This window comes from Sus scrofa, chromosome 4 (genome assembly GCF_054392235.1).
Source record: "Sus scrofa isolate SSC_HxYL_T2T_F1_AM1 chromosome 4, Sscrofa_HxYL_maternal_Yorkshire_Landrace_v2.0, whole genome shotgun sequence".
NCBI classification, from domain to species: domain Eukaryota; kingdom Metazoa; phylum Chordata; class Mammalia; order Artiodactyla; family Suidae; genus Sus; species Sus scrofa.
Window position 1 is genome coordinate 110256200 of NC_139386.1, and position 22935 is coordinate 110279134.

At 44.2% G+C, this 22935-nt stretch overlaps 1 long non-coding RNA gene across 5 annotated transcripts in view; it reads right to left on the minus strand.

Moving 5' to 3' along the window:
• Nucleotides 1-514: 514 nt before the first annotated feature.
• Nucleotides 515-22935, minus strand: part of LOC102166460 (uncharacterized) — a 418456-nt gene continuing 396035 nt past the window's right edge. Inside the window, exons 14-22 of one of the 5 annotated variants that reach the window (XR_014844450.1) lie at nucleotides 21571-21763; nucleotides 19129-20256; nucleotides 18560-19081; nucleotides 17694-17773; nucleotides 13178-13265; nucleotides 12948-13050; nucleotides 11133-11268; nucleotides 1932-2029; nucleotides 515-902 (exon numbers count right to left, since the gene is read on the minus strand). This is a non-coding gene — a long non-coding RNA (uncharacterized LOC102166460). Of the gene's footprint in view, nucleotides 903-1931; nucleotides 2030-11079; nucleotides 11269-12947; nucleotides 13051-13177; nucleotides 13266-13808; nucleotides 13878-17693; nucleotides 17774-18559; nucleotides 20257-21570; nucleotides 21764-22935 lie in introns of those variants that run through there. The other 4 variants (XR_014844451.1, XR_014844452.1, XR_014844454.1 and 1 more) reach the window with 4 other exon arrangements.

The following is a 22935-nucleotide window of genomic DNA, read 5'->3' on the forward strand; positions in this document are numbered from 1 at the left end:
GCTCAACATTGTTAATTATTAGAGAAATGCAAATCAAAGCCGTAATGAGGTAATACATCACGTGGGTCAGAATGGCCATCATTAAAAAGTCTACAAATAATAACTGCTGGAGAGGATGTGGAGAAAAGGGAAGCCTCCTACACTGTTTGTGGGAACATAAGTTGGTACAGCCACAATAGAAAACAGTATGGAGGTTCCACAAAAAACTAAAAATAGAGTTGCCAGATGATCCAGCAATCCCACTCCTCCAATGGTCCACCCAGACTCAGAGCCAATCAGATGTGGTAGATATATACAATGGAATAGTACTCAGCCATAAAAAAGAACACAATAATGCTGTTTGTAGCAACATGGGAGGAACTAGAGATTCTCATACTAAGTGAAGAAGTCAGAAAGAGAAAGACAAACACCATATGATATCACTTATTTGTGGAATTTAAAATATGACAAAAATGAACCTATTTACAAACAGAAACAGATTCATGGACAAGGAGAAGGGACGTGTGGTTGCCAAGGGGGAGGGGTTTGGGAGAGGGATGGAGTGGGAGGTTGGGGTTGGCAGATGGAAGCTATTTACACATGAAGGGGATAAACAATAAGGTCCTACTGTAGAGCACAGAGAACTATATTAAATGCGCTCTGACAAACCATAATGGAAAAGAACATAAAAAAATCATTTTGCCGTGAAGCAGAAATCAGCACAACATTGTAAATCAACTTCAAAAAAAAGTAGAACTTTACATTTGTCAGTTGCCAGCTTTTTACAATGATTTCTTTTTCTTTTTTCTTTTTTTTTCTTTTTGGCAAATGTTGGCCTTTGGTACTTTATCCCTGATTTCTGCTGGATTAAAGTCATAGGAGCCAGGAGTGGGCCTGAGGTGTTTGGCGTGACAAGGTCTGCCCTGGATGAGAAAGAACAGACACCCCATCTTATTTCTTTAGCAAATGTGCAGAAGTGAATTAATTTTCAAACATTCTTCACTTAACACTCATGGTCCTCGTATGGTAGAAAATATAATAAAGTAAAGCAAGATTTTCCAAATATATTAAATCTCATCCCAAACATATCACTAAGAACAATATTTAAAATTCTTCCCATCTCTTTTGACTACGAAGGTCCCTTTAAAATGCCAAACCATTTAGTGGCGCCTCAGAAGACTATGTGAACTTTAAAAACATTCTGATGATAGAGAAAACATTATGATCAAAAGCTGTTATGAATTCAGTAACTCTTTTAAATGAATTTGCAATTAACGAGTCATCATGTTGTAGATAGGTCCAAAAAGAATCAGCCTCCTGGTTTAGTCTCTTGCCACAGTGACTCTGGATGGAGGAACCTACTCAGCTAATCATTAGCTTGACACAGCAGCAGCTTGGGGAGTGCTTGCCCAAGGGGGTTTGCCTTCTTGGAAGCCTGCTGCCAGCAGGTACAGAAGCTGGTCTAGCTTCATGAGGGGAGAGAGAGGCCCAGCTGCCCAGCTGATGGCCAGCTGAACGCAGCCACATGAGTGACCCTAGGCAGAACTAGCAGAACCACCCAAGCAACTAACCAATAGAATCATGAAAAAAGACAGATTGTCGGGGTTTTTTTTGGTCTTTTTTTTTTTTTTTGCATCGCACCCGCAGCATATGGAAGTTCTCAGGCTTGGGGTGGAATCAGAGCTGTGTCTGCGACCTACACCATAGCTCACGGCAATGCCGGATCCTTAACCTGCTGAGCAAGGCCAGAGATCGAACCTGTGTCCTCATGGATACAAGTCGGGTTTGTCAACCCCTGAGCCACGACGGGAATCCCAGATCGTTGTTGTTTTAAGCCATTACGTTTAGGAGTAGTTTGTTATACAGCAATAGTTAATATAAATTCAATGGTATTTACATAATTTGAAATATATGAGGTGGCTCATTCATTCATACATTTAATAAATATTTACCAGGGCCTAGTCGGTACACATTGTCCGGACTACCTTCAGGGCTGGCTCAGCAGAGGATTTCCTGGATGCTTGATAAAAACCCTGTGGCCCCAGAAAGTCTGAAATCACAAGTAAGGGAAGGAAGCCCCAGATTAGGATAATATTCGATATAGAGTACTTTCAAAGTTAGAAAAAAAAATGAGAATGGCCTCCCCATCCCAGCCCAGATCTGTAATGCAAGCCGACTCTTTAATTGTGGTGGTTTGATCGCTGGTCTGAAAATAAAGACTGAGTTGTGGTTTTGTATCTGCCTGAGCTAATCATTTCTCTTTGCTCTACCCATGATTATTTGCTGTGCTATGAGTTCTCGTCAAACAGTTTGTCTTCAACAGCGACTAATCTTGTGTTAATGTAGACCTTTACACTTTATAAAGTGTTCGCTATTCTACAAAGCACGTTCACGTTCATTATCTCATTAAACCTTGGAACAATCCAGGGAAGGGGTTTGCTCCAGGCCACTTGGAGCACACATGCATGTAGAGGGTCAGTGCAAATCTGTCACCACTGTTGGACAAATGGTTTTGAGCCCAGACCTTATGAGCGGTGGGGCATTTTCAGAAACTTGTATTAAAGATGACGCTCTCATAAATGACGTCTTCATAATGCAATTTGAAAGGCGATACCCTTTTATGCACAGTGTTAATGCTTTTGCAATGAGAATTTTAGGTCAATTTTTGTTTTGTTCTCTGGAACTTTTAATTAAGACAGAAAAACTTTAATATCTCACATCCTTCACAATATACACTAAAAGTTTGAATTTTTTTTTTCTCTCTTTGAGGCCTCTGTTCCCCCAGGGATATTTTAGCAAGAAGAATGTGATTTGAAGGTTTCCAGATGTTTCTTTTCAGATGTGTCTCAGCATGCATCTATAAACCATCTGGTAGCAGCAACAGCTGGACTGGTTCCAAATGTAAATGTACAGTCAGGTAAAAGGGTATTAATAGAAGAAATTGAACTGATTAGTCAACTAAGTTGGTGATATTGTTTAGCCAGCTGTTGAAATGAGCTCTCAGTAACCAAGACAGGCTTTCAAAATTCTGCAGTCAGTTTTCCTTTTTGCTTGAGGTGGGTATTCCTCATGCAGATATTCCAAATCTGGGGCTAGGTCGGAAATTCTTTGTGTTCAGTCTTCGGGTTACCTCTGCTTTATTGACGTGTTCTGAAGCATCCCTAGCATTGCTTTGACAAATCCTTGTGCATCCTGTGCCCTTTCCAGCCAGTGAGGAAGGATGGTGGCTGAAATGTGCTGGGGAGCAGCGGTGGAAACAGTTTGTGGGCTTACGGGGGTACTGGTAAATGTGTATTTTTTGTCATTCAGCTTCTGACTCAGGAAACTGCATAAAGCATAAGCAAGTGCCAATATTCCCTAGTTCCTGGAATGAAAGCTAATATTCCTCAGCCACCTGACTCTGGCACCTTCAACAGGGCAGGATTATCTTGTGAATTCAGCTCTTTTGGGGGAGGAAGTTTTGAAAATTATGCCAGGGGCTGGGCTGAAGTTTCCCTAGCTGTAGACTAAGTTTCACAGCTGCAAAGTAACAATAGGAGCAATAATGGGTAAAAAGTATGAAATTTAAAAACTTTCAGGGAGCATAGTCCATCTACATTTAAAAAATTACTTCCCAGTCTCAACTATAACCATTAGTCCTAAGTCTGTGCAATGCCAAACAACATGCCGAGTGATAGAAAGTCAAAAGCAGAGACTCAAAAATAATGAAGGGAGTTCCCTTCGAGGCTCAGCAGTTAATGAACCTGACTAGAATCCATGAGGATGTGGTTTGATCCCTGGTCTTGCTCTGTAGGTTAAGGATCTGGCATTGCCATGAGCTGTGGTGTAAGTCACAGACGTGGCTCAGATCCTGCGTTGCTGTGGCTGTGGTGTAGGCCAATGGCTATAGCTTCAGTTTGACCCATAACCTGGGGACGTCCATATGCCACAAGTGTGGCCCTGAAAAAAAAAAAAAGAAAGAAAAGAAAAAAAAGAGGTAAATTTCTCTAGTTAATGCATATTTTGGTGCTCCCTTTTTGTATAGTTGTTAGAATGTTCACTAGGTTAAAAATACCCACTTGAAGGTAAAATGATGCCACCTCTGTGGAAAACAGTTTGGCAGTTCTTCAAAAAGTTAAACATAAAGTTACCATATGACCCAGCAATTCCATTCTTAGGTATAAACCCCAAAGAACTAAAAATATAAGTTCATGCAGAAATGTGTACACAAACTTTCATGGCAGCTTTATTCATAGCAGCCAGAAAGTGGAAACAGGCTAAATGCCCATCAGCTGATAAATGGATAAATAAATGTGGTATATCCATACAATGAAATATTACTCAGCAATCAACAGGAATGAAGAACTGATATGTGCTAGAATATAGCTGGACCTTGAAAACATTATGCTGAGTCAAAGAAGCTAAATAGAAAAGGACACATATTGATGATTCTGTTTCTATGAAATGTGCGGAATAGGCAAAGCCATAGAGATAGAAATTAATGGTTGTCAGAGGCTGGGGTGGGGGAACGAGTAAGAGGCACATTTGAGGTGATGAAGTTGTTCCAGGCTTAAATAAAGGGGATGGTTGCACGGGGTAATGAGCACAATAAAAGCCACAATAAAGGCTGTATACTTTGACAGGACGAATTTCCTGTTATGAGGAATATACCTCAGTTTAAAAAATACTCCATTTTTAGGTTCATGTGTAGTTCTTTTTTAAAACCTCCCTCAACATCCCATAAAAATATGTATTTTGGTTAAATCTAATGAAATAACACTATTTAATTCTGGATTTTGATTCATGGCCTCAGAATAATGTTTAGCTATAGGAAGCCAGATTTTTTTTTTTTTTTTTTTTTTTTGCTGGATTTTGCAGTTTTTCTAAGGATGCCCATCATCCCACGTCCCTGCACAGTTGCTGCGTAAAATCTGTCTGGTGCTGTGCAGCAAATCACTTCACAACTCAGCAGCTTCAAACAACAAGCTTTTTCTATCCCATGGCTTCTGGGGGTCAGGAATCAGGAAGCAGTTTAGCTGGATGGTTCTGCCTCGGATTTTCTCATGGGGTTTCTCATAGGGGTGGGAGCCCAGGGATCCCTGCACAGGGAATCAGGATATGCTTTTAGTGGCTGTTAGCAGTGGACTTCAGTGTCCCAACATGAGCCCCTTCATAGGGCTGCTCCCGATAGGACTTCCTCCCAGAATGATGAGAGAGAGAGAGAGAAATGCCAGCTGCTATGTCTTTTAAACCTGATCTCAGATGTGACACCCATCACTAATGCTGTGCTCTATCGTCCCACAGACCCTGAGGAAACAGCCGTGCTCAGACTGGACAAATCTAGTAATTGGAAACTCAGTGAAGTGACACCCAGGGGTTCAGCTCTTACTGTTGCTGCCCTGGGAACTTCCCTGAGGACATGCTGGAGGGCAAAGGGGGCTCTTAGACCCAGAATGAGGTCTCTCTGAATCCGCTCTGCCAGCTCCTCCATCCATGAGCATGAACAGGCCACTGTCCCATCCAGGCCTCTGCCACCTCATTTGTAAAAGAGCCAGTGTGGCTGGACTGGTGTCCTTCAATCTGGTCTCTCTGCTCCCCCAGGAATCCCAGGATGAGCTGCCAGGTGAAGCTTTGGTTTTATCAGGTGCCATGTAAGAGTTCACTTGGGAAAAAAATAAACGTGTCATAAATGAACAAAGTGGCTTGAAAGCCACCATACTCTGGGTTGTTCAAGTCCCCCTAAGCCTTCCCTTTGGAGCATCCTGACTTCAGAACCAGCAAAGGCTACACTCCAGGCTCACCCTCAGTCAGGATGCAAGGAACGTGCAGCTCTCTTCCACCTGGGGATTGGCTAACCAGAGGGAAGCCGCCCTGGTAGGTATCAGATGCCACAGCGATTGTCATTCAATTGTTTGATTCCCTGGAAAGGGAGTCATCATAAAGGAAGGCTGGTGTAGGCAGTGTGGACATGGGGCCAACCCTGCATAGAAAGAGGAAGCTCAATCATAGGGGTGGGAGCCCAGACAGAGGCACCGAAGGGAGGGTGGGGAGCATGGGTTTGAGAGAGGGCTGTGCCAGGGGCCCTCTGCGCTCTGCTCTCCTCGCTGTGATCACTTCACAGGGGGCCAGGATGAGCAAATGAAATCGTGGTTCACTTGGAAGGTGTATGAAAAGGGAGTGTCCTAGCTGAGGGTGGCCGTAATACAACAGGGGTGGTGGCACCAGAGGGGACAGGGTGGGAAAGTCCCTTGGACTGGTGGCCGCCTCCACAGACTCCCTCTCTACATGGGAATGCAGGCTCGGGTTTGAAGATCATCTCATTTTCCAGAAGAAGCCAGAAAACCAGGCTTTCCTGAGAAATGTTCTAGTTTTTAAAATTTCGTGCAGGTTGGAACTCCCGCTGTGGCACCACAGGACTGGCAGCATCTCTGGAGGATTTGATGCAGGTTCCATCCTGGCACAGTGGGTTAAAGGATCTGGCATTGCTGCAGCTCTGGCATAGGTCGCTACTGCAGCTCAGATCTGACCCCTGGCCCTGGAACTCCATATGCCGTGGGGTGGCCAAAAAGGAAAAATAAATAAATGAAATATTGTACAGGTCAAATAAAACTCATCCCTGGACCAGACTGATCCATTGGTTCAGTTTTTGACCCCTGAAGTCCAAATGAGTGACTCTTTTTTAATTAAAAACAATAGGAAGAGTGGGTTAAAATTTCCATTCTTCTGAGAATTTGCCTCCTAGGAGACATGTTATCCAACTATCAAGTCCTACTGTGTGCCAAGCACTGGGCACAGAGGGGATTCTAGAATGTTCTCATCACCTCTCTGACCGCAGAGCCCCCTTTCTCCCTCGTTTCACCCATTAGGTTTCTTCTATATATGGGAAAGTGGGAACAATGGAAAAAGAAGGGAAGGCACACCCAGGCCTGGAAGAAAAGTTTGGCCCATGTCTCATTCCACAAGTAGAAGGTAAAACTGTGTCCCTAAAGTCACCATCTTTGTTCCACCTGCAACTAGCACAGAGCTCATTATGCATTTATTAAAAGACTCAGTAACAACAATGGCATATGTCAATGGATCAGCTGCTATGTACCTACCCAGTGGGGGCCTCACTGTATTATTATGCCTTTTTTTTTTTTTTTTTTTTTGTCTTTTTGCTATTTCTTGGGCCGCTCCTGCGGCATATGGAGGTTCCCAGGCTAGGGGTCTAATCGGAGCTGTAGCCACCGGCCTACGCCAGAGCCACAGCAACGCAGGATCCGAGCCACGTCTGCGACCTACACCACAGCTCACGGCAACGCCGGATCGTTAACCTACTGAGCAAAGGCAGGGACTGAACCCGCAACCTCATGGTTCTTAGTCGGATTCGTTAACCACTGCGCCACGACGGGAACTCCTATTATGCCTTTTATTCCTCATAACAGGACCTCTTTGTATAAGATGAGGACACCAAAGCCTAAAGAGATCAAGCAACTCACCCAAGTCCATAGAACTCTCAAATGATGGGGTTGGGATTTGAATCTGGATGTGGTGACTCCACAGCATATACTTAAACATTATACCAAATGAATGAATGAATGAGCAAGTGAATGAATGAGTGAATAAGTAAACAAGTGAGTGAAGCCCTCCTCTGTCACCCTCCAGCCCCACCCTGCCTCCTAGCTTCTGCACAATTTCTGAGACTTAAAGACTCAAGTGACATATTTGCCAATTTCCCAGAGGAATTTTGGGGTCATCGCTCCCCTTGGTGGCTCAGGGGGCTCCTCCCGTCATGGGCCTCCCAGGACATGTCAGTGTTAAACACGCGCTTGGTCCCTTCCTGTCCCACTGATGCATTTGGCATCATTTGCCTTTTAAACATGGCTAAGGAGAAAGATTCAAGAACGTGGCAGGTTAACTGTGTCAAGGGGATTATTATTTACCAGCGCACTAGTTTCTGTTATTTTTTTTCTGTACCCTGGTGTATAATCAGAGCTCATAAAAGTGCTACTGGGTGGGAGGTCTACATTTCCTCCCGATTAAGCGTCCCCAGATGTTCATAGATCCTGACACTTCGTGCCTCCCTGCCTGCTTTGGTTCACCTTTCCACCTCACTCTTCCGCTTCGCTTCAGCCCAGGAGCGCAAGACATCCTGCCCTGCGGTGGGCTAATCAGTGTTGTTTCCCAGCCCTGCAACTCAACGTCTGCCTGCGAGTCTGTTTTTCTCTTGATGTGGTTGAGCGTCTACCAGATGCTTTGATTCAGAAATCTCTCCTTCGTTAGAACCTGGCTCCCGAGGGTGGATGGATTTCCTTGCTGCCTTTGGAAATCACCAAGAGCACTCCCCGGTGCAATCCCCAGAGTCCTGCGTGGTGCCTGCTGGCCTGCTGGCTAAAAGGGATCAGCAAGCATCTCTCCACACTGCGGTTAGCAAACTCGCTGTTGCAGGAGATGTCAGGACGAATCCAGGAAATCCTCCAGGGAGGTCCAATAGACTACTTTTGCAGCTATCATACGCAAAGGATAAGAAGGGGAACTAGAATGGGGCCCTCTCTGCTTTCCCCCCAAATCTACCCAGAACAAGTTCCACGGGCTTAACGGCTCTGTCCTGAGGGCCTTGACTTGTATTACTCATAAAAATACACTGCAAGATCGTAGGATGACATAAGACTTGGAACCTGCAGAACTGGGGTCATGTTCTCACTCTGCCCTGTGCTAGTTCCGAGATCTAAAAACAATCACTGTCATTGGGGCTTTATTTTCCTCACCTATAAAATGGGAGTATTAAGGACAAAAGCTGCCTCACAAAATTATTGTGAGAATTACATAAATTAGCATGTGTGAATGTACTGGGGACAGAGTGGGTTTACACCAACCGTAAAATGAATTTCTTTAATGAAAGAATGAAGGTGCCCCTTCTCGCCACTGAGGTGAACGAAATACCATGCCCTCCAGGGAGGGGTCCTGCACCCCAAACCCGAGACCCCTTCTCTCAGCATAATGCTGGGCTCGGACCATTCCAGCCCTGGTTTCTTCTCTCTACCTCACCATGCAGTCTGGTGTCACTTCTTTTTCTATTTTTAGGGCTGCACTTGCAGCCAATGGAAGTTCCCAGGTCAAATTGGAGCTGCAGCTGCCGGCCTACACAACAAGCACAGCAATGCAGGATCCAAGCCATGTCTGCAACCTACACTGCAGCTCGAGGCAACACAGGATCCTTAACCCACTGATCGAGGCCAGAGATGGAACCCACATCCTCATGGATACTAGTCAGGTTCTTAACCCACTGAGCCACAACGGGAATTCCTGGTGTCACTTCTTAACTCTATTCTTTCACTTAAACGTTTTTATTATCAAAATTTTTACACCTACAGAAGAGTGAAAAGAACAGCAAAATGAACAACCTACCAGCTAGTTAGCATTTTGCCAAATTATATATTTATATATATTACATATATGTTATATATGCATTTGTGCGTATACATATGTGTGTGTGTGTTTGCTGAACTATTACAGACATAAGGACCCTTCATCCCGAAACATTTCATCAGTTATTTCCAGAAGAAATCGTTCTTTTACATAACCACATTAACATTATACGCTAACCAGATTAATGATTTCCTAATATCGCCTAATACTTAGTTCATGCCAAATTTTCCCTAATCATTCCAAAATATATCTTATAACTTTTTTGGGAATAGAGATCCAATCAGAGATGCATTTTGTTGTTACATTCCTTAATTTTTTTTTTTTTTTGTCATTTTTGGGTCATAACGGGATCCATCCATGAGGATCGAACCCATGTCCTCATGGATACTAGTCGGGTTTGTAACCTGCTGAGCCACGACAGGAAGTCCCTGTTTCTTAAATTTTTAATAATATAAAACAGACTACTTCCCACTCATGTCCACTCCCAGCTTGCCACACACTCATGTTGTTTGGCATTGCACAGACTTAGGACTAGTGGTTATAGCTGAGACTGCTAGCTGTACCCTGACATCCATTCTTCCCTTCCTGGTAAGTGAACCCTTGATTTAAAGCTGCTACTCATGGCCAAAAATAAAGGTGACAATCCTTAGCTTCCTATCCAGGTTGTACATTTATTGACTAAATTCTGGTAAATAAGATGTAATCAGAAGTTTGGTATGTGACTTCCAAGAAATAGTCTCAAAGGGAGGAGGCACGTCCTTTCTCCTCTTCTCCTCTTCTGCTGGCTGGAATGAAGATGTGATGGCTGAGCTCAAGCTGCCAGTTTGGATTAGGAGGTTTCTGTGTGCCAGGGAAGTCAGAGCAAGAAAGTAGAAGATGCCTGGCCCTTAACATGGGGGAACCTTAAACTAGTCATGGATTCGCTATCTTCAGGCTTTCAAAATGTGAGTTAAGGGGAGTTCCCGTCTTGGCGCAGCAGATACAAATCTGACTAGAAGCCATGAGGTTGTGGGTTCGATCTGTGGCCTTGCTTAGTGGGTTAAGGATCCAGTATAGCCATGAGCTGTGGTATAGGTCGCAGATGCGGCCTGGATCCTGAGGTGCTATGGCTGGTGGCTGTAGCCCTGATTTGATCCCTAGCCTGGGAACCTCCATATGCTGCAGGTGCGGCCCTAAAAAGCAAAAAAAAAAAAAGAGTTAAAATAAATTTTTATTTTCTTTAAACTAGTGATATTTGGAGTTGTTGGTAACATACAGCTGAATGTAATCGTGAATAACCAAGTACTTAAGAGTGGTGATTAAAAGTACAGTCTTTGGAGACTAACAGACCTGAATTCAAATCCTTGAAAATTTTTTCTTTCTTACTTCCCCCATCCAATCAGAGTTAACACCTATAATTTTACCTCTTTACTCGCTCTCAATTTTTTCCCTCCCCCCACCCGTCATTGCCACCATGTCCTTCTCCTGGACTTTTAGAAGAACTGACTATCCAGTCATCCAACTCCACCCTTGCCCCTCTTCAATCTGTTCTCCACTGTAATTTTCTTAAACTCGAATCTGCATCCTGTCACTTTGCTTAAACTCATCAATGGCTTTCCATGGATTTTAGGATTAAAAACTAAAATCTCCCAATTCTTGGACTCGGTCCTGCTGCAGCCCACCACTAGCTTTGCACAGCCTCGTCCCGCAGATGAAAATCTCCCTGTCCCGTACCCTTTGATCCAGTTAACTCCCGAGACAAGCCTTCTCGGATCATCCTGACTCACGTGGCTTCCCCACTTGGCTCCGTGAGGATGGGCTCTGACTGCTGCCTGCTCACTACTGTATCCAGCACAGGGTCTGGCAGACGGCAGGTGCCATCTTGTTCATCAGCCCCTGAGTCTGTGGTGTTGTTCTCACAGCCTGAAAGGGATAAGAGAGGTCAGAGAGTGATGTGGGGGGTACAGTCCTGCTCCTCCCTGGGATAGCTCTCTCCTCACTCACCCCAAGTCTTTGTGAAATCTGCCTCCTGCTCCCCCAACAGAGAAAACTGAAAAAATGAAACCTACCGACCCAGAGCTCATGACAGACTCAGTCACGTTCCCCAACCCAAGGGGTGGCCTAGGCCTTTGCGAAGGAGTCTACATCCACCTCCTGATTTGGGGTCAGCCCTGAAATGGAACTTGTGTTTGTACTGAAGGACTGTAATCCCCCAGAAATACTTTGTGAGACTTGAGAATGTGGGGTTGGTGGGGGTGGGTTGCACCCACGTGGAATATTTATAAGCCTTCAATTCATATGGACCACAATTTCCAAGTTATAACAAAAATCAGACTCTCAATTGTTGGTCACGGCACAATAGTAAAGAAAAACAGAAGAGGCCCGCCAGATTTCCAAACAAAGATCTTAGTCATTTTCCTGATCACACATGTTGAAATCTCCATTCCCTCATGACACTTGAAGCTGCTTCAGCCCATTGTGGGGCCAGGGATCGCTCCCTCTGGAGGCTTAGACAAATAGCCAAGCTCTTAGGTGAGGGCCATCTTCAGATCTGTTTCCCTTCCAGATGGTTTTCAACGACCTGGATGTCATCCCTCCCACCTCCAGGCCTGCAGCTGGAGTGACCATTCTTGCAGCCAATTTCACTTTGTCTCTTACGAGCCTCGCCCTTGGCAACTCTCCTAAGAAAAGTGAAACTTGACAATGGAATTTAAAGTCTTTAGAAATGGAAAATCAAGTTAGGAGACATGTAGTTAGTGCTGGATCACAAGAGTGAATGAATGAATGAATACGTTTGTCCTGTGAGCCAACAACTTTGCTGGTAAGGGGAAAAAAAAACCCTTCCTTGCAGGGTTTTTCATATTTGTTCCTCTGCACACCTATTGTTGCATCAGCTGGTAGGTTTGTTTATACTGCAAATTTCTGGGTCTTACCCCAGACCTCCTGGCTCAGAATCTTTAGGAGATTGATTTGGATTCAGCATGAAACTCCTCAGGGAGTTTCATGGGCTCACGAAGTTGGACTAGCTGTGTGCCACAGGCAGCGTGGCCTGGAGAATTCTGGACCAAAGACTGACAGGGAGTTCTGCCATCATGATTAATACCAAGTGGTTCCTTTTCTTGAATAGCGGTCTGGGGAAATATTAACAGATACTTTGGTTTGTGGGCTGAGCTAAGGCAAAGAAAAGCCTAGAAGAGCCAAAGGACTCACAAAAGCAAGTGCATGAAATATGCTACGTAGCATTTGTGCAGTGAAAGGGCTCAGTGCCGCTGTTACCCATTTAGCAACGCCTTAAAGTGCTGCCTAGTTCCTGTTCATTTCACAGGGAACCCCAAGTTTTACCTCAAGCAGGCAGCCAGCAGAGTGGGGGGAAGAAGAGGTGCCAGTGGCCCTGGAGCAGTCTCTTCTCAAAAAAAGACAGGAGGGTTTCCTGAACAATTACTTTCCTGAGAATTCCAAGTGCCAGCTACAGAGACATCTAGATTCAGCAGAATATTGCTGTCAGCTGGGAGATCTGTCAGGAATAGCTCATGTGTGCAAATGAAGCCTGTGATCGTACACAGCTCGACTGCATTAAGGAGCGCTTGCTTCCAATGATTTACCTTCTCGAATCCATCACTGCTCCACAAGGGGACCATCTATGAAGAGTTCTTGGCACCTCCAAGGTGCTTCCTTGCTGACCAGCATCCTCGCCGTAATCAGAAGCTGTGGAGACACAAACTACAAGTTCTTACTTTCTTGGCAGAAAAAAGCACTGATTCTTTAACTTTTGGGGAGCAGAATATTGTGGAGTTTCATAAAGGCAGGAAATTTCTGCATAAGCCTCTCTCACCTGCTCTTGGCGCTGTCAATTCTTGTCATTCCCATCGTGCCTTTCGGCCCTGCACTGCAGCCCTCCTCTTCCTTCGGTGGATTTCTCACTTTGGGCAAAATTGGGAAATGAGCTTTGTGGGCAGAGCTCCTCACCTCCTCTCCTGCTCCCACTTTCCTGCCGCTCCCCAGGGTGGAAGCTCTCATGCTCTCCCGCTGTTTTCTGCCTCCATCCCTAGTATGGGGCCTCCCCAGAGCCTGAGGCCCCGGGCCCATCCTGAGTGGCTCACAGCCTGTTACGCATCTACTGCTCTGCACCAGATTTCATAAAAATGGGATCTAAATATCGGTGACGGAGGCCCTCTTTACTTCCAGATTACCCGCTGCCTTGGCCATCCATCTACGTCTCAGTCACTCAACTACTCACGGCCAGCAGGTGAGCCTGGAAATGGGTCCAAGTTAAACCAGCCTTCCCCATTGCTAGGCATAGCCTCCCAATTCTCCTGTCGGCCACTGGCGACAATGTCAAGTAGGGGATTTGATACTTGGACCCTCTCCTCCATATTTTTCTCATCATGCTCCCCTCCTCCCAGCTCTTATGAAGTCCCTTTGATATTCTCTCCTGTCAAATGTATAGTGAGCTCTTGTCCCACCTGGCTTAGAATAGTCCTAGCTGATGTCTGTCACCCCGGTGTCTCTTCTGGGCAGCACCCCTTTTCACCCTTGGCAATGATAAATTAGACGGTTATCCTACTTATAAGAAAGGATCTAAGGATTAGTCATTTGACCTCAGTGTGAGTTTAAAATAGTTCTCGGAGTTCCCGTGGTGGCACAGTGGTTAACAAATCCGACTAGGAACCATGAGGTTGCGGGTTCGGTCCCTGCCCTTGCTCAGTGGGTTAAGGATCCGGCGTTGCCGTGAGCTGTGGTGTAGGTTGCAGACACGGCTCAGATCCTGCGTTGCTGTGGCTCTGGCGTAGGCCGGTGGCTACAGCTCCGATTGGACCCCTAGCCTGGGAATCTCCATATGCTGCAGGAGCAGCCCAAGAAATAGCAAAAAGACAAAAAAAAAAAAAAAAATAGTTCTCATGGGCATTTGCACTTTAATCCTTCTCTTTATTTGTAAGTAGAAGCTAGTTCCTGCTTGAAAAAAAGTGGACATCAGTAAGGTAGGATAAGTAAGTATTTTTAGGTGCAAAGAAACAGGGGGTTCACTGTGACCTTAGAGGCTAGTGAAAAACAGAATGGGCCGATCACAGCGTTTATCACACTGATGTATCACACGTCATCTCTTTCCTGGTCCCATGTAGCACTTGCGGGCAGGGACCATGCTTATTTCTCTCTCTGTATCTTTCTATATTTATACAATTGGCACATAATCGGCACTCATTAAATATTTGTGGAGCAAATGAATAAAACAATGATCAAAGGAATAGAATTGAGGGAGTGGAATGAGAGGATGACAAATGTGAATTACAGTCTCATCACCTTGAACTTCATCAAAGGCTTAATGGAGTGTTGCCGAGATGCAGCAGATCTTGGAGGTATGAAAGGGAGAGATGTGTTCATAAATGGCAACAATCCTTTCTATTCACCCAGGCCCTTAAAGACAAGATGCTTGAGTTCCCTGGTGGCTCAGTGGGTTAAGGACCCCGTCTTGTTCCTGCTGCGGCTTAGGGTACTGCTGTAGCACAGGTTTGATCCCTGGCAGGTTTGATCTCTGGCCCAGGAACTTCCACATGCTGCAGGCATGGCCAAAAACAAAACAAAACAAAACAACAAAAAAACCCATGATGCGAACATTTCTTAACTTTATACATATATGGAAAAATCATTTGAAATAGATAATGCTTTAAGGTGAATGTAAAAACACCTTGGGTTTTTTTTTTTTTTTTTTTTTTTGAGTAAGAATCAAAATTCCAGACTCTTTACTGTCCCTATTTTATCGAATATCTTTTATTCAGAGTGCCCAAGAGAATACCTTCCAACCTTCTCCTGGGCATATTCCTTCTCCCCAGAATAACCATATGGTTTGGATAGGATCTCTCATTTCCACTATCAGCCATAGTGATTGTTTCAGAGGTCATTACCTCACCTGAGCCAGGCCATCCTTCCTTGGCCACAGCAGGTTATTCAGAGCTAGATGTGAACCAAGTCTAAGATGGGCTACTGAGAGCCCTTCACTGGGGTGACTTTGAGAGTCTCAGATCCATGGGGGTGGAGAGGCGAGCCCATGGACTGACCACACTTCCCACAGGGCAGAAGTTGCTGTTCTCAGTGGGAGAGGTGGATGCCAACTTGAAGAGAAGCAGAGTCAGAGATGACTTGATGGGCATCCCTGGGCCTTTCCTACAGTAAATGAAACCTCTGTCTACCAGAAAGTATGAATAGGCTTCTATAATCTGAAGACACTTAATTCATTCAGCCTGGTGCTCCAGACTCAGCAATTTCAGGTGAGGTTAATGCTATTCCTGGTATAAGGAGATGATTTTCCTGCGTTTGCACGTGTTATCATTGTCCTCATGCAGTCATTTGCATCCAGCTGCTAAAATGAGCAGCACTCCATGTAATTCAACTCCTTATGAAACCAAACACCAGTGACTTGCTTTCAAAATTCAGTTTTGTTTGTTTTGAAAAATACAGCTTTGTTTCTTGTGTCATTGCAACATTTTATTTTGATGGTTCAGAAATCCACTGAAAAACTTTGAAATGACTCGTCTGCATTAAAATATTTCCTAGACTATGTCAGTCAAATCTTGATCTGTTTTTTATATATCTTTTGTCCTCTAGGAACTTTTGCAGCTGGCTGCTTCAGCTTAGCTACTTTACCAAAAAAAAAATTTTTTTTATTTAAATTAAAACATACAGAAACCATTTGAACTGTTCCCCTCGTCTCATGGATTTCTTAGATCTGGGCCATACATTTCTGTTTCATTTCAGCAAAAAACAACAGAAAGCAAGAAGTGGTGAAATAAATAATGCCAAGACACAAAGGACATAATTTTTTTATCTGCATACAAGGCTAATGTCTACTATCAATTATGGAAACTACCAAGAAAGTTAACTCAATCTTAGGCAGAATAATGAAAGAATATTTTCTACAACAAGGAAGATGATTATAGGTCTCTGCTTTTCATTTATCAGCTCAATGAATTATTATTGAGCTATTATTTATTTGTTTTGGGCTGCACCTATAGAACACGGAATTTCCTGGGCCAGGGATCAAATCCGAGCCTCAGCTGTGACTTATGCCACAGATGTGGCAACGTAGGATCCTTAACCCACTGCACCAGGCTGGGGATCTAATCTGTGCCACTACAGAGACAATGCTGGATCCTGAACCCACTGTGCCATAGCAGAAATCCCTCATTGCACATTATTATGATGTGCCATTCAGGGTGCCATGTCTGAGGAGTGATATTCACAAAGTGATGAAGTTTCAATATCTAGGAAGTTACAGATCTAAAGTCTGTGATTTTATTAATTAAAGATTTTGGGGTTCCTGTCATGGCTCATTGGTTAACGAACCTGACTAGCATCCATGAGGACATGGGTTTGATCCCTGGCCTCGCTCAGTGGGTTAAGGATCCAGTGTTGCTGAGAGCTGTGGTGTAGGCTGCAGACACGGCTTGGATCCTAAGTTGCTGTGACAGTGGTGTAGGCCGGCGACTACAGCTCCAGCCCTAGCCTGGGAACCTCCATGTGCCTCAGGTATGGCCCTAAAAAGACCCCCAAAAATTTTTTTTTAAATTTTTTCTATTATTGTTGATTTACAATGTGCTGTCAATTTCTGCTGTACAGCAAAGTGACCCAGCCATACATACATGTATATATATACATTCTTTTCCTCACATTATCCTCCATCACGTTCCATCACAAGTGACTAGATACAGTTCCCTGTGCTGTATAGCAGGATGAAGTCCGTGATGTTTTGAGGAGTAGGTGAGGACACCGAGGATGAGCCAGGAAAGAAAATAAATTGTAGGAAAGCGAATCCTGTGGTCCTGTCAGACTGAAGAGAGTAACTACCTATCAAGGATCTGAGGGAGGGGATTCAGGTGGAGGGTGATGGTTCAGACTTGGAGAATCCCTTCCCCCAACCCTTCAGCTGTGGATGCACAGCCTCGGGAGGGGCAAGTAGACCCAGGGCTTGGATCCTAGCTCTGCCACATGTTATTTATGTAATCCTGGGTAAGTTTTTAACCTTGGAAAGTATCTATTTCTTCATATACTAAACTAGCAATAATAATATGAAGCCACTGTGGTTTTGCGAAAATTAAATAGGATAAGGCAAGTATCACTCAGTTATTTATTTTTAGTTTTTTAAAGTATGACTGATTTCCAGTGTTCTGTCAGTTTCTGCTGTACAGCAAAGTGACACAGTCATGTCATATGTATATGCATTCTTTTTTTTTTTAACCCCCAAGTTATATAACCTTCTGGGTCCTTCACTCTTTGCTTTTGATCAACTATAGTTTTCAAAAGTTAAAAGCGGACTTCTCCTAGAGATGGAAAATGTACACACATCGAAGACTTACGTCAGTTATGGATGCGGGAAGCACCAGAATGGCAAACCCGTTTCCAAGGAGCGCAGTAGAGACAGAAACATTCGTAGTCCCTTAAAGAAAGACTGATGCATCAGATTGCTGCATTAGGGACAAAACGGGTTCATGATCTACGGGGCAACAAAACTGTAACCTTTGGGGAGTATCGTTTCTCTGGGTGGAAATAATTTTCATTTCTGTGTGGGGGGTGGAAAAACTCCTTTCCTCCACCCATCTTAGGCTCTCCAGCTGAGGCCCTGTAAATGAGACTGGCCAAAGATGGATTAACCAGAGAAAAACAAACAGAAGTTTATTAGCACGTGGGACCTGCCTCCACATGGGAGGACCCAGAGATAAGTAACTGGAGTCATAAGCAAGTCATCAGAACCGGGGTTTGTACATCAAGTTAGGGTAAAACAAGGAAAAGGGGTTTGGGGCTTCTGGGTAGTTGGGGGGGTGGTTAGAGGGGCAAGGAGGCAAGTAATGGGAAGGTAACCAAGAAAAGCATGGTAAGGAGGGGACATTTTGTAAAGTCGTTTAATTCCTTTTCCTGGTCTGACAGGGAGATATTTTTACAAATTAAAATTTTCTTTGTATGTGCAAATTTCCCTAATGAAAGAAAAACTTGTGCCCTGTCGTTAGAATTTTTCTTGCCTCTGCTGGTGCTCAATGATCTCTGGCTCTAAAAATAATCCACTTGTTGGAGAGGCATATTTGGGGGTGGCTTCTTCCCGCACCCCTTCTATCCCCAAGATGTTTGCATCGCGGTCAGATAAGAATCATCTTCAGCACGTTAACATCCACCCTTGCAGGGTTGTAAACCCTCCTAGTCAATAGCAAATCGTGAGTGAAACACTTACGTGCCTCCAGAGAATGAGCTAATCCTTGGGTGGAGCTGCTACGCGGTGCTCGGGATGACACTCAGAGGACGTGCGGTCATCCTGTTGCCCATTTCCAAGATGCTGATCTTTTTTTCCGCAGTACTTTAATAGACAAACTCTCTCAAGCTCCATTCCACAAAAGTCCAATTCCATTCTCTATTGTTTGAGAATTCCTGGGGTCCTAGATTCTTCTGGTCACTTCCATTTCCTGCCTGTGATGGGTAGCTTTAAAGTGTCGACCTGGCTAGATTATGGCCCTTGGTTACTCAATCAAACATGAATCCAGGGGTTGCTACAAAGGTATTTTGTGGATATAGTTAACATCTACAATAAGTTGACTTTGTGACTTGATGTCCATAATATGAATGGGTCTGATCCTCAGTTTAAAGGCCTTCGAGTGCTGTTTGTGTCAGTGGGTTAAGAACCTGACTAGTATCCATGAAGATGCAGGTTTGATCCCTGGCCTTGCTCAATGGGTTAAGGATCTGGCATTGCTGTGAGCTGTGGTGTAGGTCGCAGACGTGGCTCAGATCCTGTGTTGCTGTTGCTGTGGCTCTGGCGTAGGCTGGCAGCTGCAGCTCTGATTCAATCCCTAGCCTGGGAACTTCCATATGCCGTGGGTGCTGCCTCCCCCCTCCAAAAAAAGAAAGCCTTAAGAGCTGAACTGAGGTCTCCCTGAGGGAGAAAGAAATCTGCCTCAAGAGGACAGCATCAGCTCCTGCCTGAAGGTTTCCAGCCTGTGGGTCTGTCCATAGATCTCGGACTTGACAGCTCCCACAATCACAAAAGTCAATTTCTTGAAAATGTATTTAGATACATCATACATATGTATATTTCAATTTTTTGAAATTTATATGGATATTTATATTTAGCTACTGGCTCTGTTTCTCCTGCCAGCCCTCTTGCTTCCTGCAGCTGCTGTTCTCACTCTGTACCAGCTTGCTCAATGCATGGATATCACCAAACTTCACCAATCTAAGCCTGGGTGTGTCACTAACTTTAACAGGGGCTTCGGTGATAATGGAGGAAAATACGACAGAGCAGGCAACTAGACTCCTGAATGTCATTTTTCTTAACAGTCATCTGTTGGCAGCACAGCAGGATTTCCCACCAATTAGCATTTCCTCAGTTCCAAACTGCTACTATGTTGAAAGCCATTCTTTCTTAAAATCTGTCTTCCTTAGCTCTCTTCTTGGATTCTGTTCCTCTAAACCTCGATCTTTTCCAGCTGCCAAAAGAAAACTCACAATGGTCACCATTCTATTCCACAAAGAATATAAATTCCATGGAGGCAGGAAGTTGGATCTTTCCTGTTCTATCCCAAGCACCCAAACCAATAACCTGTAGTAAGGCATTCCCTAGTTGTCCAACGAAAGAATGAATTGAGCAAATTAAATAAGTGCAAATCACTCTTCTCCCAAAGATCCCCATTCTAGTTTAGCACCAAACGGGCAATTCTGCATAATTAAAGAATCCATTAATGATCTTTGCAGAGTAAAATGTTGAATATCTGGAGTTCCCACTTCAGTGCAGCAGGATCAGCAGTGTCTCTGCAGCACCAAGACGCAGGTTCTATCCCTGATCCGGCACCGTGGGTTAAAGGATCCAGCATTGCCACAGGTGTGGCGTAGATCAGCTGTGGCTTGGATCCGATCTCTGGCCCAGGGACTCATATGCTGCAGCGCAGACAAAAAAGAAAAAAAAAAGGTCCCCTATCTTTTGCTGAATAGTTGGCAGTAAGTAGGTAATGATTAGTTTTATGTATCAGTTGTCTAGGCTATAATCCCCAGTTATTCAAACACCAGTATAGGTGTTGCAAAGCTATTTTGTGGGCATGATTAAAGTCCACAATCAGTTGATTTTGTAAGGGAGATTACCCCAAAGCTATTCTGAGTGGGCATGACTCATCATTGGAAAGCTTAATAGCAGAACTGAGGTTTTTCTGAAGAAAAAAAATCTCTACCAGTGATAGCAGTTGTGCCCATGCCCAAGAGTTCCAACCTGCCCCTGACTGCAGGCTGCCCTCTGGATTTCAGACTTGCCTCACCAGCCCCCACAATGGTGTAAACCAGTTTCTCAAAACAAATCTCTTAATATATATCACGTGCTGGTTTTATTTTTCTGATGAATGGTGAATGACATAAAATAGGGTGTAGGGTTCGTGGCCATGGTGATATTCTTTGAGAAATTTTGTTGCTGTTGCTGCTGTTGTTTTAGGGTCACACCCATGGCATCTGGAAGTTCCCAGGCTAGGGGTCAAATCAGAACTGCAGCTGCCAGCCTACACCACAGCCGCAGCAACACCAGATCTGAGCCATGTCTGCGACTTACACCACAGCTCTCGGCAATGCCAGATCCTTAACCCACTGAGCAGGGCCAGGGATCGAACCCAAGTCCTCACGGATACTAGTCGGGTTCATAACCCACTGAGCCACAACCGGAACGCCTGATTTTTTTTCCTTTTTTACGTGTAAAGACCCTGGCATGGTACTTAACATTCAGTGAATATTAATTAACTGGTAGCTATCATTACTATTTTAGAACTCAGAGAAAACAAGCTAAATCCAGGATTTATTTGGGTTTCATCAGACTTTGAAAGTCTAGGTATTCCTGCCAGAAAAGCTTCCCACACTTAATTGGCAAGTGGTTAACTCCGGGATAGTCCAGATCACTGCTATCATTCGTTTTCAGTGTGAACACAAGCATAATTTTGGAGTTATTTTTTTCTCTGATAAAATATGTCTAGTTCATAGGATCCCAGAGGAGGTAACCCGTAAACCACAGATGTCTATCATCTATAACTACCCCCGTCTTTTAAATTCAGCCCCTCCACATTTGAGTATTTCCCACACTGTGAATTCTCCCTTCCTAAGGAAGATTTTTTTCTTTCATCCTTAGCTTTCATAGCCTCCTTTGTGCTGGGGGACAGACATGTGACTTGGTCAGGATGTGTCTGGAGTGAGTCCACGAGGCTGGGCGTGGGTACTGACCTGGGCCTGGACAGTGAGTGTGGCGGCAGCTTCCTCTTCCCAAGTCTGTGGCCGTAGGAGTTGTTCCCGGAAATCTGGTCTAGAACCCAGCGCTCCAGCCTCCCAACAATTCTGTGAGATATCCAGTATCTTGTAAGAAATCCCTTGCCGTTCAAACTGACCAGAGGGGATTGACTGTGAGTAATTAAATGTCCTGAATGATACAGATGACGTGGGACATGGAAGAGGATATGTACAACTTTGCTGAATTAATTATATATTTAATACTCAAATTTATTTTAAATTATAAATATAAATTATGCCCCTCGGGAAAATTTTCTGAGTTCAGGTCATTATGAAGTGAAAAATAAGTCTCCATCATACTCCCACCCCCCTCACAGCCTCCAATCTGACTCCTAGGGGCAACAACCACTAACAATTCCTAGATTCATTCAGAAAATGTTGGTGTGTACACACACCCACACACACACCCACCCACCCACCCACACACCTACTTTTTTAAACCCAAAAGGAACTTATACTATGGGAGTTCCTGTTGCGGCTCAGCAGGTTAAGACAGCAGACACTGTCTCTATGAGGATGCGGGTTCAATCCCTGGCCTCACTCAGTGGGTTGAGGATCTGGTGTTGCAGCAAGCTGTGGTGTAAGTCACGATGTGGCTTGTATCTGGTATTGCTGTGGCTGTGGCAGAGGCCTGTAGCTGTAGCTCCAATTAGACTCCATATGGAATTAGGAATTTCCATATGCCAGAGGTGCAGCCATAAAAAGAAAAAGAAAAACAAAAAAAGGAACTTCGTATACTCTTCAGTAACTTGCTTTTTTTACTTGATCTTACATGTCTTTATAAAATCAATACATATAGATCTACTTTTTTTTTTTTTTTTTTTTTTTGGTCTTTTTGCCTTTTCTAGGGCTGCTCCTGAGGCATATATAGGTTCCCAGGCTAGGGGTCTATCGGAGCTGTAGCCGCTGGCCTACACCAGAGCCACAGCAACGTGGGATCCAAGCCGCATCTGCAACCTACACCACAGCTCCCAGCAACGCCGGATCTTTAACCCACTGAGCAAGGCCAGGGATCGAACCCACAACCTCATGGTTCCTAGTCGGATTCGTTAACCACTGAGCCACGACGGGAACTCCGAGATCTACTTCATTATTTTAATGATTCTGTGGTAATCTACTATGTGAATGTGTCTTTATTTACACAGGGCTATTGATGGGCATTTATGTTGTTATGAACTTCTTGCTCTTTCAATGCTGCTACGCATCCATTGTAAGTTGGTATAATGATGTATCTATGTGCATACACTCTTGCACATTTATTCTATAGAATAAATTCCCCAAAGTGGAGTTGATACATCAAAG